The sequence below is a fragment of the Electrona antarctica genome (genome assembly GCF_951216825.1).
Source record: "Electrona antarctica genome assembly, chromosome: 13".
In the NCBI taxonomy this organism is placed as follows: Eukaryota; Metazoa; Chordata; class Actinopteri; order Myctophiformes; family Myctophidae; genus Electrona; species Electrona antarctica.
In genome coordinates, this window is record NC_136794.1 from 51,349,725 (window position 1) to 51,365,675 (window position 15,951).

General features: G+C 40.5%; 1 protein-coding gene across 2 annotated transcripts in view; it reads right to left on the reverse strand.

Moving 5' to 3' along the window:
• iqgap2 (IQ motif containing GTPase activating protein 2) overlaps positions 1–15,951 on the reverse strand; it is a 169,413-nt gene that overhangs the window by 79,033 nt on the left and 74,429 nt on the right. The window lies entirely within an intron of this gene.

A 15,951-nucleotide genomic window follows, 5' to 3' on the forward strand; every position in this document is an offset into this window, starting at 1 on the left:
ATAGGAGTATTTTGGGGGGTCCCTCCCCAGTTCACATAGGAGTATTTTGGGGGGTCCCTCCCCAGTTCACATAGGAGTATTTTGGGGGGTCCCTCCCCAGTCCACATAGGAGTATTTTGGGGGGTCCCTCCCCAGTTCACATAGGAGTATTTTGGGGGGTCCCTCCCCAGTTCACATAGGAGTATTTTGGGGGGTCCCTCCCCAGTCCACATATGAGTATTTTGGGGGGTCCCTCCCCAGTTCACATAGGAGTATTTTGGTTCACAGATATCCACAGACATAAAGCATGATGAAAATAGCCGATCTACAAGCTCGCGACACGTTGTGAGCTTGTAGATCTGCTATTTCCAGCTGTCCTGCAGGATGTCCACAGACAGACACCCTGTGGGTGTTATGTCAGCGTCCAGGGATTAAACAGTTAAGTTGTTAAAAAGGTCAACTGATCCCACAGTGCAGCGGACACGTGTGTGTGAGAGAGAGAGAGAGAGAGAGAGAGAGAGAGAGAGAGAGAGAGAGAGAGAGAGAGAGAGAGAGAGAGAGAGAGAGAGAGAGAGAGAGAGGTTGTGTGTGTGTGTGTGTGAGAGAGAGAGAGAGAGAGAGAGAGAGAGAGAGAGAGAGAGAGAGAGAGAGAGAGAGAGAGAGAGAGAGGGAGAGAGGGAGAGAGAGAGAGAGAGGGAGAGAGAGAGAGAGAGGTTGTGTGTGTGTGTGTGTGTGTGTGTGTGTGTGTGTGAGAGAGAGAGAGAGAGAGAGAGAGGTTGTGTGTGCTCTGGTTTTTCTATCTTTGTGGGGACACAAATCTGTTTACACAGTCACGTCATGGGGACCAGTTACGGTATGGGGACAAAAAAGCTAGTCCCCATGAGGGAAACCGTTAAAAAAACAACCCAGGAGATGCTTTATATGTGCCTGTGAGGTTTTTAGCCTTGGCCCATAAGGGACGTTTTTTGATCATCGTGTGTGTGTAAGTGGTGCTCAGTATCTCCCCCTAAGGGTTTTAGCTGCTATTGCACTCATTACATTCTCACACACACTTTTGTGGCCGCACCCACATCATTATGTGGCCCCACCCACCCTGTTCCCCACAAGGAGGGATTATACCATCAAATTGAGTGTTAACAGGTGTAACAGAACAGGAGATTCCAGTGAAGATGGCAGCGAAAGCAAAACACAAGGTAAGCTATTTTTTTCTGAATGAACAATTAATAAAAACAGTGCTCAACCACAGATATTTGAAAAATCACTATAACCAGTATTTGACCATAACATTTTGTGAATTAGCTCTGATTATTAAGATAGCTCAGTTAGCTAAGTTAGCTCATAACATTTTGTGAATTAGCTCTGATTATTAAGATAGCTCAGTTAGCTAAGTTAGCTCAAATGGCTCACATGGGCTGAAGACAGTTTAGATCAGTTAGAGGGATTGCTTTTCCTGTACTTTCAGGTTAGTAATGACCTTTTGTAACACAAATAATTTTGTGATGAAGTTAAGACACTTAGCTTCAGTTTAGCTTCAGATATAAGGATGATGTTGTTTGGTGGTCATTTCATGTAATGTAATCCAATGTGGGCTCCTGAAACATTTATTTTGCTATTATTTTCTGTGAAAATAGTCAGAATGGGTATACAATTTCGTTTTTGTGTTAGGACTTTCTACTGTATAAAGTATATATGTTGAGTTTGGTCCAGTTTGTATTGTTGTAGCATTAGCTTCCTTTAGCTGCTGTCCTTCTGTGTAGCACTGTAGCAGTGCAGCCAGTGACTCTGCAATGATGTGATATTAAAGAAAATGGTAATAATATAATAATTGAAACATCAGAAGACGTCCCCATGATGCACATTAGCACGGGGTCCCCAATATGCATGTTTTAAGATGTGTGTGTATTTATGCAAGCTTGAAGGCAAAATATTGAAACTTCAGAAGACGTCCCCATGATGCACATTTAGCACAGAGTCCCCAAGATGCATGTTTTAAGATGTGTGTTTGTGTTTGTTTGTGTGTGTATTTATATGTCCCCGTGATGCACATTAGCTTAAAGTGTGTTAAATGTCCCCATATATCACAGAACTGAAAGTGTGTTCTAAATACCTACTATGTAACAAAATGGTATATTGGACTACATCAGGATGTTGTAATACTAGTAACATTATCTTACATGAGTTATTTCGAACTCGCTTTTATCCAAAGCAACTTCCAATAAGTGCATTCAACATTGATAGTCAAGTGCACTACTTTCACATGCCTAACTCTTTTAAATATTCAATGAATCTTATTCTAAACAGATGTTGAATGACATGCCTGCAACAGGGGGTGGAGACTCCCCCACAGACACACATGGCTCCAGCAGTTGCCAAGACATCCACTTCAATTGAAAAGGTAAATGGGGAGAGCACACCTTACAAGGTTGTTGTGTAATGTCCTAATGTCTAGTATGACTGTCCGTTCTCTCACACACTCACTCGGTATAATGATGTAAATTTAACAACATAGCCGCAGCCAACTGGTGGTGTTTTTTCCTTTACTGGGGCTTATCAGACTTAACATTATGGTAATGTTTCGGGCCGGGCCAAGTCTTGGGTTGGACCAGTTCGGGTCCAGGCTTTATTGTCAGGCCCGTTAAGAACTCTAACAGCATGTATGACCCTGTGACGCACATTAGCCTAAAGTAAAGGGCATTAAAAGTCTAAATATTGTAGATCACATAATAGGAAGAATAATTGAAACATCAGAAAACGACCCCATGATGCACATTAGCACGGGGTCCCAAATATGCATGTTTTAAGATGTGTGTGTGTGTGTATTTATGCAAGCTTGAAGGCAAAATAATTGAAACTTCAGAAGACGTCCCGTGATGCACATTTAGCACGGAGTCCCCAAGATGCATGTTTTAAGATGTGTGTGTGTGTGTTTGTTTGTGTGTGTATTTATATGTCACCGTGATGCACATTAGCTTAAAGTGTGTTAAATGTCCCCATATATAACAGAACTGAAAGTGTGTTCTAAATACCTACTATGTAACAAAATGGTATATTGGACTACATCAGGATGTTGTAATACTAGTAACATTATCTTACATGAGTTTTTCGAACTCGCTTTTATCCAAAGCAACTTCCAATAAGTGCATTCAACATTGATAGTCAAGTGCACTACTTTCACATGCCTAACTCTTTTAAATATTCAATGAATCTTATTCTAAACAGATGTTGAATGACATGCCTGCAACAGGGGGTGGAGACTCCCCCACAGACACACATGGCTCCAGCAGTTGCCAAGACATCCACTTCCATTGAAAAGGTAAATGGGGAGAGCACACCTTACAAGGTTGTTGTGTAATGTCCTAATGTCTAGTATGACTGTCCGTTCTCTCACACACTCACTCGGTATAATGATGTAAATTTAACAACATAGCCGCAGCCAACTGGTGGTGTTTTTTCCTTTACTGGGGCTTATCAGACTTAACATTATGGTAATGTTTCGGGCCGGGCCAAGTCTTGGGTTGGACCAGTTCGGGTCCAGGCTTTATTGTCAGGCCCGTTAAGAACTCTAACAGCATGTATGTCCCTGTGACGCACATTAGCCTAAAGTAAAGGGCATTAAAAGTCTAAATATTGTAGATCACATAATAGGCAGAATAATTGAAACATCAGAAGACGACCCCATGATGCACATTAGCACGGGGTCCCAAATATGCATGTTTTAAGATGTGTGTGTGTGTGTATTTATGCAAGCTTGAAGGCAAAATAATTGAAACATCAGAAGACGACCCCATGATGCAAATTAGCACGGGGTCCCAAATATGCATGTTTTAAGATGTGTGTGTGTGTGTATTTATGCAAGCTTGAAGGCAAAATAATTGAAACTTCAGAAGACGTCCCCGTGATGCACATTTAGCACGGAGTCCCCAAGATGCATGTTTTAAGATGTGTGTGTGTGTTTGTTTGTGTGTGTATTTATATGTCCCCGTGATGCACATTAGCTTAAAGTGTGTTAAATGTCCCCATATATCACAAAACTGAAAGTGTGTTCTAAATACCTACTATCTATCTACTATTTAGTATGACTGTCCGTTCTCTCACACACTCACTCGGTATAATTATGTCAATTTAACAACATAGCCGCAGCCAACTGGTGGTGTTTTTTCCTTTACTGGGGCTTATCAGACTTAACATTATAGTAATGTTTCGGGCCGGGCTAAGCCTTGGGTTTGACCAGTTCGGGTCCAGGCTTTAATTGTCAGGCCCGTTGAGAACTCTAACAGCATGTATGTCCTCGTGACGCACATTAGCCTAAAGTAAAGGGCATTAAAAGTCTAAATATTGTAGATCACATAATAGGCAGAATAATTGAAACATCAGAAGACGACCCCATGATGCACATTAGCACGGGGTCCCCAATATGCATGTTTTAAGATGTGTGTGTGTGTGTGTATTTATGCAAGCTTGAAGGCAAAATATTGAAACTTCAGAAGACGTCCCCATGATGCACATTTAGCACGGAGTCCCCAAGATGCATGTTTTAAGATGTGTGTGTGTTTGTTTGTGTGTGTGTATTTATATGTCCCCGTGATGCACATTAGCTTAAAGTGTGTTAAATGTCCCCATATATCACAGAACTGAAAGTGTGTTCTAAATACCTACTATGTAACAAAATGGTATATTGGACTACATCAGGATGTTGTAATACTAGTAACATTATCTTACATGAGTTATTTCGAACTCGCTTTTATCCAAAGCAACTTCCAATAAGTGCATTCAACATTGATAGTCAAGTGCACTACTTTCACATGCCTAACTCTTTTAAATATTCAATGAATCTTATTCTAAACAGATGTTGAATGACATGCCTGCAACAGGGGGTGGAGACTCCCCCACAGACACACATGGCTCCAGCAGTTGCCAAGACATCCACTTCAATTGAAAAGGTAAATGGGGAGAGCACACCTTACAAGGTTGTTGTGTAATGTCCTAATGTCTAGTATGACTGTCCGTTCTCTCACACACTCACTCGGTATAATGATGTAAATTTAACAACATAGCCGCAGCCAACTGGTGGTGTTTTTTCCTTTACTGGGGCTTATCAGACTTAACATTATGGTAATGTTTCGGGCCGGGCCAAGTCTTGGGTTGGACCAGTTCGGGTCCAGGCTTTATTGTCAGGCCCGTTAAGAACTCTAACAGCATGTATGTCCCCGTGACGCACATTAGCCTAATGTAAAGGGCATTAAAAGTCTAAATATTGTAGATCACATAATAGGCAGAATAATTGAAACATCAGAAGACGTCCCCATGATGCACATTAGCAAGGGGTACCCAATATGCATGTTTTAAGATGTGTGTGTGTATTTATGCAAGCTTGAAGGCAAAATAATTGAAACTTCAGAAGACGTCCCCATGATGCACATTTAGCACGGAGTCCCCAAGATGCATGTTTTAAGATATGTGTGTGTTTGTTCGTGTGTGTGTATTTATATGTCCCCGTGATGCACATTAGCTTAAAGTGTGTTAAATGTCCCCATATATCACAGAACTGAAAGTGTGTTCTAAATACCTACTATGTAACAAAATGGTATATTGGACTACATCAGGATGTTGTAATACTAGTAACATTATCTTACATGAGTTATTTCGAACTCGCTTTTATCCAAAGCAACTTCCAATAAGTGCATTCAACATTGATAGTCAAGTGCACTACTTTCACATGCCTAACTCTTTTAAATATTCAATGAATCTAATTCTAAACAGATGTTGAATGACATGCCTGCAACAGGGGGTGGAGACTCCCCCACAGACACACATGGCTCCAGCAGTTGCCAAGACATCCACTTCCATTGAAAAGGTAAATGGGGAGAGCACACCTTACAAGGATGTTGTGTAATGTCCTAATGTCTAGTATGACTGTCCGTTCTCTCACACACTCACTCGGTATAATGATGTAAATTTAACAACATAGCCGCAGCCAACTGGTGGTGTTTTTTCCTTTACTGGGGCTTATCAGACTTAACATTATGGTAATGTTTCGGGCCGGGCCAAGTCTTGGGTTGGACCAGTTCGGGTCCAGGCTTTATTGTCAGGCCCGTTAAGAACTCTAACAGCATGTATGTCCCTGTGACGCACATTAGCCTAAAGTAAAGGGCATTAAAAGTCTAAATATTGTAGATCACATAATAGGCAGAATAATTGAAACATCAGAAGACGACCCCATGATGCACATTAGCACGGGGTCCCAAATATGCATGTTTTAAGATGTGTGTGTGTGTGTATTTATGCAAGCTTGAAGGCAAAATAATTGAAACTTCAGAAGACGTCCCCGTGATGCACATTTAGCACGGAGTCCCCAAGATGCATGTTTTAAGATGTGTGTGTGTGTTTGTTTGTGTGTGTATTTATATGTCCCCGTGATGCACATTAGCTTAAAGTGTGTTAAATGTCCCCATATATCACAAAACTGAAAGTGTGTTCTAAATACCTACTATCTATCTACTATTTAGTATGACTGTCCGTTCTCTCACACACTCACTCGGTATAATTATGTCAATTTAACAACATAGCCGCAGCCAACTGGTGGTGTTTTTTCCTTTACTGGGGCTTATCAGACTTAACATTATAGTAATGTTTCGGGCCGGGCTAAGCCTTGGGTTTGACCAGTTCGGGTCCAGGCTTTAATTGTCAGGCCCGTTGAGAACTCTAACAGCATGTATGTCCCCGTGACGCACATTAGCCTAAAGTAAAGGGCATTAAAAGTCTAAATATTGTAGATCACATAATAGGCAGAATAATTGAAACATCAGAAGACGACCCCATGATGCACATTAGCACGGGGTCCCCAATATGCATGTTTTAAGATGTGTGTGTGTGTGTGTATTTATGCAAGCTTGAAGGCAAAATATTGAAACTTCAGAAGACGTCCCCATGATGCACATTTAGCACGGAGTCCCCAAGATGCATGTTTTAAGATGTGTGTGTGTTTGTTTGTGTGTGTGTATTTATATGTCCCCGTGATGCACATTAGCTTAAAGTGTGTTAAATGTCCCCATATATCACAGAACTGAAAGTGTGTTCTAAATACCTACTATGTAACAAAATGGTATATTGGACTACATCAGGATGTTGTAATACTAGTAACAGTATCTTACATGAGTTTTTCGAACTCGCTTTTATCCAAAGCAACTTCCAATAAGTGCATTCAACATTGATAGTCAAGTGCACTACTTTCACATGCCTAACTCTTTTAAATATTCAATGAATCTTATTCTAAACAGATGTTGAATGACATGCCTGCAACAGGGGGTGGAGACTCCCCCACAGACACACATGGCTCCAGCAGTTGCCAAGACATCCACTTCCATTGAAAAGGTAAATGGGGAGAGCACACCTTACAAGGTTGTTGTGTAATGTCCTAATGTCTAGTATGACTGTCCGTTCTCTCACACACTCACTCGGTATAATGATGTAAATTTAACAACATAGCCGCAGCCAACTGGTGGTGTTTTTTCCTTTACTGGGGCTTATCAGACTTAACATTATGGTAATGTTTCGGGCCGGGCCAAGTCTTGGGTTGGACCAGTTCGGGTCCAGGCTTTATTGTCAGGCCCGTTAAGAACTCTAACAGCATGTATGTCCCTGTGACGCACATTAGCCTAAAGTAAAGGGCATTAAAAGTCTAAATATTGTAGATCACATAATAGGCAGAATAATTGAAACATCAGAAGACGACCCCATGATGCACATTAGCACGGGGTCCCAAATATGCATGTTTTAAGATGTGTGTGTGTGTGTATTTATGCAAGCTTGAAGGCAAAATAATTGAAACTTCAGAAGACGTCCCCGTGATGCACATTTAGCACGGAGTCCCCAAGATGCATGTTTTAAGATGTGTGTGTGTGTTTGTTTGTGTGTGTATTTATATGTCCCCGTGATGCACATTAGCTTAAAGTGTGTTAAATGTCCCCATATATCACAAAACTGAAAGTGTGTTCTAAATACCTACTATCTATCTACTATTTAGTATGACTGTCCGTTCTCTCACACACTCACTCGGTATAATTATGTCAATTTAACAACATAGCCGCAGCCAACTGGTGGTGTTTTTTCCTTTACTGGGGCTTATCAGACTTAACATTATAGTAATGTTTCGGGCCGGGCTAAGCCTTGGGTTTGACCAGTTCGGGTCCAGGCTTTAATTGTCAGGCCCGTTGAGAACTCTAACAGCATGTATGTCCCCGTGACGCACATTAGCCTAAAGTAAAGGGCATTAAAAGTCTAAATATTGTAGATCACATAATAGGCAGAATAATTGAAACATCAGAAGACGACCCCATGATGCACATTAGCACGGGGTCCCCAATATGCATGTTTTAAGATGTGTGTGTGTGTGTGTATTTATGCAAGCTTGAAGGCAAAATATTGAAACTTCAGAAGACGTCCCCATGATGCACATTTAGCACGGAGTCCCCAAGATGCATGTTTTAAGATGTGTGTGTGTTTGTTTGTGTGTGTGTATTTATATGTCCCCGTGATGCACATTAGCTTAAAGTGTGTTAAATGTCCCCATATATCACAGAACTGAAAGTGTGTTCTAAATACCTACTATGTAACAAAATGGTATATTGGACTACATCAGGATGTTGTAATACTAGTAACAGTATCTTACATGAGTTTTTCGAACTCGCTTTTATCCAAAGCAACTTCCAATAAGTGCATTCAACATTGATAGTCAAGTGCACTACTTTCACATGCCTAACTCTTTTAAATATTCAATGAATCTTATTCTAAACAGATGTTGAATGACATGCCTGCAACAGGGGGTGGAGACTCCCCCACAGACACACATGGCTCCAGCAGTTGCCAAGACATCCACTTCCATTGAAAAGGTAAATGGGGAGAGCACACCTTACAAGGTTGTTGTGTAATGTCCTAATGTCTAGTATGACTGTCCGTTCTCTCACACACTCACTCGGTATAATGATGTAAATTTAACAACATAGCCGCAGCCAACTGGTGGTGTTTTTTCCTTTACTGGGGCTTATCAGACTTAACATTATGGTAATGTTTCGGGCCGGGCCAAGTCTTGGGTTGGACCAGTTCGGGTCCAGGCTTTATTGTCAGGCCCGTTAAGAACTCTAACAGCATGTATGTCCCTGTGACGCACATTAGCCTAAAGTAAAGGGCATTAAAAGTCTAAATATTGTAGATCACATAATAGGCAGAATAATTGAAACATCAGAAGACGACCCCATGATGCACATTAGCACGGGGTCCCAAAAATGCATGTTTTAAGATGTGTGTGTGTGTGTATTTATGCAAGCTTGAAGGCAAAATAATTGAAACATCAGAAGACGACCCCATGATGCAAATTAGCACGGGGTCCCAAATATGCATGTTTTAAGATGTGTGTGTGTGTGTATTTATGCAAGCTTGAAGGCAAAATAATTGAAACTTCAGAAGACGTCCCCGTGATGCACATTTAGCACGGAGTCCCCAAGATGCATGTTTTAAGATGTGTGTGTGTGTTTGTTTGTGTGTGTATTTATATGTCCCCGTGATGCACATTAGCTTAAAGTGTGTTAAATGTCCCCATATATCACAAAACTGAAAGTGTGTTCTAAATACCTACTATCTATCTACTATTTAGTATGACTGTCCGTTCTCTCACACACTCACTCGGTATAATTATGTCAATTTAACAACATAGCCGCAGCCAACTGGTGGTGTTTTTTCCTTTACTGGGGCTTATCAGACTTAACATTATAGTAATGTTTCGGGCCGGGCTAAGCCTTGGGTTTGACCAGTTCGGGTCCAGGCTTTAATTGTCAGGCCCGTTGAGAACTCTAACAGCATGTATGTCCTCGTGACGCACATTAGCCTAAAGTAAAGGGCATTAAAAGTCTAAATATTGTAGATCACATAATAGGCAGAATAATTGAAACATCAGAAGACGACCCCATGATGCACATTAGCACGGGGTCCCCAATATGCATGTTTTAAGATGTGTGTGTGTGTGTGTATTTATGCAAGCTTGAAGGCAAAATATTGAAACTTCAGAAGACGTCCCCATGATGCACATTTAGCACGGAGTCCCCAAGATGCATGTTTTAAGATGTGTGTGTGTTTGTTTGTGTGTGTGTATTTATATGTCCCCGTGATGCACATTAGCTTAAAGTGTGTTAAATGTCCCCATATATCACAGAACTGAAAGTGTGTTCTAAATACCTACTATGTAACAAAATGGTATATTGGACTACATCAGGATGTTGTAATACTAGTAACATTATCTTACATGAGTTATTTCGAACTCGCTTTTATCCAAAGCAACTTCCAATAAGTGCATTCAACATTGATAGTCAAGTGCACTACTTTCACATGCCTAACTCTTTTAAATATTCAATGAATCTTATTCTAAACAGATGTTGAATGACATGCCTGCAACAGGGGGTGGAGACTCCCCCACAGACACACATGGCTGCAGCAGTTGCCAAGACATCCACTTCAATTGAAAAGGTAAATGGGGAGAGCACACCTTACAAGGTTGTTGTGTAATGTCCTAATGTCTAGTATGACTGTCCGTTCTCTCACACACTCACTCGGTATAATGATGTAAATTTAACAACATAGCCGCAGCCAACTGGTGGTGTTTTTTCCTTTACTGGGGCTTATCAGACTTAACATTATGGTAATGTTTCGGGCCGGGCCAAGTCTTGGGTTGGACCAGTTCGGGTCCAGGCTTTATTGTCAGGCCCGTTAAGAACTCTAACAGCATGTATGTCCCCGTGACGCACATTAGCCTAATGTAAAGGGCATTAAAAGTCTAAATATTGTAGATCACATAATAGGCAGAATAATTGAAACATCAGAAGACGTCCCCATGATGCACATTAGCAAGGGGTACCCAATATGCATGTTTTAAGATGTGTGTGTGTATTTATGCAAGCTTGAAGGCAAAATAATTGAAACTTCAGAAGACGTCCCCATGATGCACATTTAGCACGGAGTCCCCAAGATGCATGTTTTAAGATATGTGTGTGTTTGTTCGTGTGTGTGTATTTATATGTCCCCGTGATGCACATTAGCTTAAAGTGTGTTAAATGTCCCCATATATCACAGAACTGAAAGTGTGTTCTAAATACCTACTATGTAACAAAATGGTATATTGGACTACATCAGGATGTTGTAATACTAGTAACATTATCTTACATGAGTTATTTCGAACTCGCTTTTATCCAAAGCAACTTCCAATAAGTGCATTCAACATTGATAGTCAAGTGCACTACTTTCACATGCCTAACTCTTTTAAATATTCAATGAATCTAATTCTAAACAGATGTTGAATGACATGCCTGCAACAGGGGGTGGAGACTCCCCCACAGACACACATGGCTCCAGCAGTTGCCAAGACATCCACTTCCATTGAAAAGGTAAATGGGGAGAGCACACCTTACAAGGTTGTTGTGTAATGTCCTAATGTCTAGTATGACTGTCCGTTCTCTCACACACTCACTCGGTATAATGATGTAAATTTAACAACATAGCCGCAGCCAACTGGTGGTGTTTTTTCCTTTACTGGGGCTTATCAGACTTAACATTATGGTAATGTTTCGGGCCGGGCCAAGTCTTGGGTTGGACCAGTTCGGGTCCAGGCTTTATTGTCAGGCCCGTTAAGAACTCTAACAGCATGTATGTCCCTGTGACGCACATTAGCCTAAAGTAAAGGGCATTAAAAGTCTAAATATTGTAGATCACATAATAGGCAGAATAATTGAAACATCAGAAGACGACCCCATGATGCACATTAGCACGGGGTCCCAAATATGCATGTTTTAAGATGTGTGTGTGTGTGTGTATTTATGCAAGCTTGAAGGCAAAATAATTGAAACTTCAGAAGACGTCCCCGTGATGCACATTTAGCACGGAGTCCCCAAGATGCATGTTTTAAGATGTGTGTGTGTGTTTGTTTGTGTGTGTATTTATATGTCCCCGTGATGCACATTAGCTTAAAGTGTGTTAAATGTCCCCATATATCACAAAACTGAAAGTGTGTTCTAAATACCTACTATCTATCTACTATTTAGTATGACTGTCCGTTCTCTCACACACTCACTCGGTATAATTATGTCAATTTAACAACATAGCCGCAGCCAACTGGTGGTGTTTTTTCCTTTACTGGGGCTTATCAGACTTAACATTATAGTAATGTTTCGGGCCGGGCTAAGCCTTGGGTTTGACCAGTTCGGGTCCAGGCTTTAATTGTCAGGCCCGTTGAGAACTCTAACAGCATGTATGTCCCCGTGACGCACATTAGCCTAAAGTAAAGGGCATTAAAAGTCTAAATATTGTAGATCACATAATAGGCAGAATAATTGAAACATCAGAAGACGACCCCATGATGCACATTAGCACGGGGTCCCCAATATGCATGTTTTAAGATGTGTGTGTGTGTGTGTATTTATGCAAGCTTGAAGGCAAAATATTGAAACTTCAGAAGACGTCCCCATGATGCACATTTAGCACGGAGTCCCCAAGATGCATGTTTTAAGATGTGTGTGTGTTTGTTTGTGTGTGTGTATTTATATGTCCCCGTGATGCACATTAGCTTAAAGTGTGTTAAATGTCCCCATATATCACAGAACTGAAAGTGTGTTCTAAATACCTACTATGTAACAAAATGGTATATTGGACTACATCAGGATGTTGTAATACTAGTAACAGTATCTTACATGAGTTTTTCGAACTCGCTTTTATCCAAAGCAACTTCCAATAAGTGCATTCAACATTGATAGTCAAGTGCACTACTTTCACATGCCTAACTCTTTTAAATATTCAATGAATCTTATTCTAAACAGATGTTGAATGACATGCCTGCAACAGGGGGTGGAGACTCCCCCACAGACACACATGGCTCCAGCAGTTGCCAAGACATCCACTTCCATTGAAAAGGTAAATGGGGAGAGCACACCTTACAAGGTTGTTGTGTAATGTCCTAATGTCTAGTATGACTGTCCGTTCTCTCACACACTCACTCGGTATAATGATGTAAATTTAACAACATAGCCGCAGCCAACTGGTGGTGTTTTTTCCTTTACTGGGGCTTATCAGACTTAACATTATGGTAATGTTTCGGGCCGGGCCAAGTCTTGGGTTGGACCAGTTCGGGTCCAGGCTTTATTGTCAGGCCCGTTAAGAACTCTAACAGCATGTATGTCCCTGTGACGCACATTAGCCTAAAGTAAAGGGCATTAAAAGTCTAAATATTGTAGATCACATAATAGGCAGAATAATTGAAACATCAGAAGACGACCCCATGATGCACATTAGCACGGGGTCCCAAATATGCATGTTTTAAGATGTGTGTGTGTGTGTATTTATGCAAGCTTGAAGGCAAAATAATTGAAACATCAGAAGACGACCCCATGATGCAAATTAGCACGGGGTCCCAAATATGCATGTTTTAAGATGTGTGTGTGTGTGTATTTATGCAAGCTTGAAGGCAAAATAATTGAAACTTCAGAAGACGTCCCCGTGATGCACATTTAGCACGGAGTCCCCAAGATGCATGTTTTAAGATGTGTGTGTGTGTTTGTTTGTGTGTGTATTTATATGTCCCCGTGATGCACATTAGCTTAAAGTGTGTTAAATGTCCCCATATATCACAAAACTGAAAGTGTGTTCTAAATACCTACTATCTATCTACTATTTAGTATGACTGTCCGTTCTCTCACACACTCACTCGGTATAATTATGTCAATTTAACAACATAGCCGCAGCCAACTGGTGGTGTTTTTTCCTTTACTGGGGCTTATCAGACTTAACATTATAGTAATGTTTCGGGCCGGGCTAAGCCTTGGGTTTGACCAGTTCGGGTCCAGGCTTTAATTGTCAGGCCCGTTGAGAACTCTAACAGCATGTATGTCCTCGTGACGCACATTAGCCTAAAGTAAAGGGCATTAAAAGTCTAAATATTGTAGATCACATAATAGGCAGAATAATTGAAACATCAGAAGACGACCCCATGATGCACATTAGCACGGGGTCCCCAATATGCATGTTTTAAGATGTGTGTGTGTGTGTGTATTTATGCAAGCTTGAAGGCAAAATATTGAAACTTCAGAAGACGTCCCCATGATGCACATTTAGCACGGAGTCCCCAAGATGCATGTTTTAAGATGTGTGTGTGTTTGTTTGTGTGTGTGTATTTATATGTCCCCGTGATGCACATTAGCTTAAAGTGTGTTAAATGTCCCCATATATCACAGAACTGAAAGTGTGTTCTAAATACCTACTATGTAACAAAATGGTATATTGGACTACATCAGGATGTTGTAATACTAGTAACATTATCTTACATGAGTTATTTCGAACTCGCTTTTATCCAAAGCAACTTCCAATAAGTGCATTCAACATTGATAGTCAAGTGCACTACTTTCACATGCCTAACTCTTTTAAATATTCAATGAATCTTATTCTAAACAGATGTTGAATGACATGCCTGCAACAGGGGGTGGAGACTCCCCCACAGACACACATGGCTCCAGCAGTTGCCAAGACATCCACTTCAATTGAAAAGGTAAATGGGGAGAGCACACCTTACAAGGTTGTTGTGTAATGTCCTAATGTCTAGTATGACTGTCCGTTCTCTCACACACTCACTCGGTATAATGATGTAAATTTAACAACATAGCCGCAGCCAACTGGTGGTGTTTTTTCCTTTACTGGGGCTTATCAGACTTAACATTATGGTAATGTTTCGGGCCGGGCCAAGTCTTGGGTTGGACCAGTTCGGGTCCAGGCTTTATTGTCAGGCCCGTTAAGAACTCTAACAGCATGTATGTCCCCGTGACGCACATTAGCCTAATGTAAAGGGCATTAAAAGTCTAAATATTGTAGATCACATAGGCAGAATAATTGAAACATCAGAAGACGTCCCCATGATGCACATTAGCAAGGGGTACCCAATATGCATGTTTTAAGATGTGTGTGTGTATTTATGCAAGCTTGAAGGCAAAATAATTGAAACTTCAGAAGACGTCCCCATGATGCACATTTAGCACGGAGTCCCCAAGATGCATGTTTTAAGATATGTGTGTGTTTGTTCGTGTGTGTGTGTATTTATATGTCCCCGTGATGCACATTAGCTTAAAGTGTGTTAAATGTCCCCATATATCACAGAACTGAAAGTGTGTTCTAAATACCTACTATCTATCTACTATTTAGTATGACTGTCTTTTATTGGTTTGGGTTTTATTGGTGTGTATTTGTTAACCCCCTGCACTGCATGTTTTGTATTGATTTTATTGTTGTATTGCACAAGTTGTTTTTCGTGCTAGGCCTGTCCCCTTTCTTTCCCCAAATGTATTTGAACTAATTATATACTTGTCACTCTATTATCTTATCTGCCTCACTGATGTATTGCCCTAACCTTTTAATATATACTGTGTAGTTATATATAAATAAAGTTGTTACATTTTCCACAAATGCCTCTCGTACATTGTTCCTGTTAAAGGGGAAGTTGGTCAAAGTTTACACTCTAGGGGTTCCTCCTGCCCCCTCAACAAGCGGGAGGTGGCGTAGTCAGGATATTAGTACCAATTTGTTCGCTTGTACAATTAAATAGCAAAAATAGCAGTCTACAAGCTCAAAATGTGTTGTGCTTTGACGCGTTTTGAGCTTGTAGATTGGCTATTTTTTAATTGGAAAACTGAATTATGTTTTAGCTATTTTTGAATTGGTTATGGTTTTGAATTATTATTATTATTATTATTATTATTTTCCCAAATGGATTCATATGGTATGTTACCTTAATAACTTAATTACAAATTCATTGGACATGAAAGAAGGCAATAACATTTTAATACTAGTCATAGACTGAAGTTGCCCGTTTGTAATTAAAGCTGAATGATATATCAGTATTTTGATTAAGCCCATATCTGGGAATGCCCATATATGGACATATTGTATTCATAA